The sequence below is a fragment of the Budorcas taxicolor genome, chromosome 14, assembly GCF_023091745.1.
Source record: "Budorcas taxicolor isolate Tak-1 chromosome 14, Takin1.1, whole genome shotgun sequence".
NCBI lineage: Eukaryota > Metazoa > Chordata > Mammalia > Artiodactyla > Bovidae > Budorcas > Budorcas taxicolor.
In genome coordinates, this window is record NC_068923.1 from 73,236,712 (window position 1) to 73,242,050 (window position 5,339).

Sequence of the window (5,339 nt, forward strand, 5' to 3'; positions counted from 1 at the left end):
CAGTGGTTGGGAGGATTAAGTGAGACAATATATGTAAAAGCCGGTTAGAATAGTGACTGTGAAGTGCAGTGCGAGTGTTCCACAAACAATAAAGGTGGCATACATGATCACGCTATCAATGCACTGCTGACCCTGCTGTCTTCCAGCACCAACTGTCCATATCTTGGACTTTCCTATAAGCTTTTGTTTGAAAAAGTGGTTTGAGAATTAATAAATTTTGGAGACGAGTGCTAGAACATGACAAGACTAAGTTGCCCTAATTTAGGGCACGCATGGTTTGTTGTTACCGTTCAGTCACTAAGTCGTGCCTGACTCTTTGCAACCCCATGGACTACAGCACACCAGGCTTCCCTATCCTTCACTGTCTCCCAGAGTTTGCTCAGATTCATGTCCACTGAGTCGCTGAGATATCTAACACATCATCCTCTGCCACCCCCTTCTCCTTTTGCCTTCAATCTTTCCCAGCATCAGGGTCTTTTCCAGTGAGCTGGCTCTTTACATCAGGTGGCCAAAGTATTGGAGCTTCAGCTTCAGCATCAATCCTTCCAATGAATATTCAGGGTTGATTTCCTTTAGGATTGTCTGGTTTGATCTGCTTGCTGTCCAAAGGAATCTCAAGAGTCGTCACCAACACCACAATTCAAAAGCATCAGTTCTTTGGCACTCAGCCTTCTTTGTGGTCCAACTGTCACATCGTCACATCTGTACTAGAAAAACCACAGTTTGACTATAAGGACCTTTGTCGGCAAAGTAATGTTTCTGCTTTTTAATACGCTCTTTAGGTTTGTCATTGTTTTTCTTCCAAAAAGCAAGTGTCTTTTAATTTCATGACTGGAGTCACCGTCCACAGTGACATTGGAGCCCAAGAAAAGAAAGTCTGTCGCTGCTTCCAATTTTTCTCCATCTATTTGCCATGAATTGATAGGACCAGATGCCATGATCTTAGTTTTTGAATGTTGAGTTTCAAGCCAGCTTTTTCTAGAGACTCTTTAGTTCCTCTTTGCTTTCTGCCATTAGGATGGTGTCATCTGCATATCTGAGGTTATTGATATTTCTCCCAGCAATCTTTATTCCAGCTTGTGCTTCATCTAGCCCAGTGTTTCTCATGATGTACTCTGTATATAAGTTAAATAAGCAGGGTGACAATATACAGCCTTGACGTACTCCTTTCCCAATTTTGAACCAGTCCACTGTTCTATGTTCAGTCCTACCTGTTGCTTCTTAACCTGCATATGTGCCTTGGAAGGAATATTCCCATGTGCTCAAGAGAGGCTAAAACCCAAAGAAGCTTAATAGCCTCCCAGAAAGGAACATGTAAACTTTACTAAGGAAAAATAATAGAGTATAATGGGAAAGCGTGGGCTTTGGAGTCAGACATATTACAATTTGAATCCTGGTTCTGCTACTTTGGATGTTTTAGAACTGAATGAATCACTTGATCTCACTAAATCTTATTGTGCCATCTTGAAAGTGGGATACCATACATGCTTAAGGGTTAAATTAAAGAAATAAGAGGTTGAAATAAATTTTAATTGTCATTATTACAGACTCATTATCCAAATTAAAATGATCTTTTTTTCCCAAACTCCCCTCCACTGAGTGTTATGCATTTTGTATATTAGTAGAGTTTTAAGAGCATATTTCGTATAGTAAGAAATATGTCCTGTTTTTCTTGATTACATGGCTGTATCTCAATGAAAGGTAGATTCACTAAACAAAAGAGTGACATTTTAGCATAGACCTCTTCATTATATTATAAAAAAGGCCAAAATTATGAACTTCCATAGAACCCAGACCAAGCAATATATGGTTACATGCTATGGACTTAGAACATGAGTTGAGCAAGTATAAATAAAAGAAATACAAAGAAACTATTTCTATTAAAAAATTATGGTAACAAGCAATTTTCAAAAACTTTTCCCCATTTCACTACAGTAACAAATTTTACTTGAATATTTATATTTCTCTCATAGCACCTCTATACACCTAGGTCAAGAAGATCCCCTGGAGGAGGGCATGGCAACCCACTCCAGTATTCTTGCCAGGAGAATCCCATGGACAGAAGAGCCTGGCAGGCTACAGTCCATAAGGTCGCAATGAGTCTGACTTAACTGAAGCAACTTAACACTCACAAGCAATTACTCTACAAATAATCTTCCTTATTTTTCAGAAAAGTAGTTGTTTTATTAAATTAGAGACAAAACATATCATCTTCATCTACTTAGCGGTATAATGAAGTGGTTGGGGGCATCACTGGCTTTGAGATCTGAATAACTATATTACTTTGGCAATGACTCTCTCTGAGCCATAGTTTTTACATCTGTAAAACAGCAGTAATATTTCCTACCTCGTGGAGTTCTGTAGAGATGAGATGTCGTATACAAGGGCCTTGCTTAGCCCAGTACCGAGTGTATTAAAATTCAACAAATAGTCCATAAATATTTATGGAGAGATTATTGTACACTCAGTAATCATGCTCTTTAAATCATAATGTGAAAACTTGGTTAATGTGAAGAATATATTTGATAACTCTAGAAAGTCATCATTTCATAATATGAAATTATACATTAGAGATGTCCACCAAGGATGCATTAGTCGTATTCAAGAGACAAAGTAACAAGCTATTTGCCTTTCCAACTTTAAAGGATAACAGCTGTCTATCACAGAGATAAAAGGTCACCAGGAATGGCTTGAAAGAAGTGAAAGTGTTAGGCAGTCAGTTGTGTCTGACTCTTTGTGACCCCATGGACTGTAGCCCACCAGTCTCCTCTGTCCATGAATTCTCCAGGCAGAAATATGGGTTGCCATTCCCATCTGTAGGAGATCTTCCCATCCCAGGGAATGAACACGGATTTCCCACATTGCAGGTGTATTCTTTCTCGTCTGAGTCACCTGGAAAGAAGTGGCTTACTGTTTATTTATAGCAAATTGCTGAGCAGACCAAAGAAATAGTTGGTCTTTACAAGAAACCACCTTAGTGGTTTATTTCAGCATTACAGTTATTTATTTTGCAACAGATAATTGATATGTTTTCATAACACTCAAATGAACTTTGAATTCTTATTGATACAAACCAAGTGCTAAAAAGTCCCTGCATAGAGTCTTGCATGTGATGCTGACAAGGTGAAAATGAAGTTAGTGAACTCCTTATGCACCGCTGTGGTCTGTAATAGGTCTTGGAATACAAAGATAAATACCACGCAGTTTTCACTTTCCAGAAACTCACAGATTAGTGCCCTTAGGTACACAGTTATGCAACAGATGGGTAGTTGGTATTATCCTTGACCTTAAACCACATTTTCACTGTGTTTGCCTTGTCTGATGCTCAATATCTCTCACGGGAAAACAGTAACTGTTCTCCTGAGATGTCTTTAAGATGAATAAAAGTTTTAATACAGAAGGGAGATTTCACCATACAATGTAATTTCCCTTCCAGTTACATCAGAGAAATAAAGTATAAAACAAGATGGCACAGACAGGACAGACAGAAAGGTTCTATTTCAGAGGCCGTGGGCCTAGGTGGGATTGCTGCCGTTGTTCAGTCACTAAGTCATGTCCGACTCTTTGCGACCCCATGGACTGCAGCACGCCAGGCGTCTCTGTCCTTCACCATCTCCTGGAGTTGGCACAAACCCATGTCCATTGAGTCAGTGATACCACCCACCCATCTCATCCTCTGTCGCCCCTTCTCCTGGGTGGGACGTGTGTGGGTAAAAGGAGCTGCACCTTGACTACTGTCTCTCTCTATCTCATGCTCTTCCTTGAACCCTGATTCCTTCAACATCCAGGGCATCAGTCCATCTACACAACTGGAGACAGTGTCCTGAAGACTCCAGAACAGAACCTACTATCCCTGCTTCAGCCACAACTGAGGTCACGCCCAGGACCCCCCAGGATTCCTGGGAAAGTTGAGGTAAATGCTAGTAAGGGTCGCCTTGAATCTCTTTAGCTTTAGACCTTGACAGATCAAGAGCTGGGCATAGGAAGAGTTTTATACTAAGTTGCAGAACCAAAGAAGGTGAACTTTCCTGAAGATACCCTGCAGCTTACTTTGAATCCAAGTCTCAAGTCAACAAAATACAAAGGACTGAAAGCAGATCCCTGTTGCCAGGGGCCAAGGCTGGAGAGAGAGGACTGACTGCAAAGAAGCCGCTGGAAATTTTTGGGTGATGGAAATATTTTCTATCTTGATTGTGGTGCATGGTTACATGACCGCATGCCTATCTCAGAATTCAGAGCACTGTACACTTTAAAAGATGGATTTTACTTTCTATGCTGTATTGTTTGTTAAGAAATTAAATATATGAAGTGCTGTATTCAAACCCTATTTGGTCTATGTAGCAAAGTCCAAATACCTTTTAAAAATGATTTCCTCTTGCTTCTTAAAAAAACTTTTTCAAAATGAAATTTCAAAGATAGTGATTTCTACACCCTCGTGTTCATTGCAACATTGTTTATAATAGTCAAGACATCAACACACAAATGGATAAAACAATTTGGCATATACTTGTCGTTGTTGTTCAGCCGCTAAGTCTGACTCTTTGTAACCCCTGTGTGTGTGTGTGTGTGTGTGTGTGATATACTAAGTCTGACTCTTTGTGACCTCATATGTGCGTGTGTGTGGCATATGTATACTCAACGTATTAAAAATGAATAAGCAGTAATGTCAATCAAATAGAATTGGGAAACCAGAGAGGGAGCTCTCACGTCCTACACTGATAGCAGAGCCCCGGGCAGTAAAGACTCCTCTCCTTTCCTGTCAAGAACTCAGCCAATGAAAAGCCATGGACTCTTGGTTTCCTGAATCCAACTTCCTTTTCTTCTCTATAAAAGGATTCTCCTTCCCTTACACCATGAGACTTGCCTGTGGCTCACCATGGTTGGAGACTCAAATTGCAATCCTTTTTGATCCCAAATAAACCTGTCTCTGGCAGAGAAACATCTGGCAGCCTATTTGTTACAGGATAACAAATGGAAAAAATTTTTTTTTTAATTTTAAAGTCGCTCAGTCATGTCCAACTCTTCTGTCCATGAAATTCTCCAGGCAAGAATACTGGCGTGGGTTGCCATTCTCCTCTCCAGGGGATCTTCCCAACCCAGAGCTTGAACCCAGGTCTCCCACATTGCAAGCAGATTCTTCACTGTCTGAGCCACCAGGGAAGCCTCAACAAATGGAACTGTATTCAGACATGAAAAAGAAGGAAATCCTGGCATTGGCAACACCATGGATGGACTGTGAGGATATCATGCTAAGTGAAACAGGTCAGAGAAAGACAAACACTGCATGTTATCGTTCATAGGTAGAATCTAACGAAACATCTCACAGAAACAGAAAACAG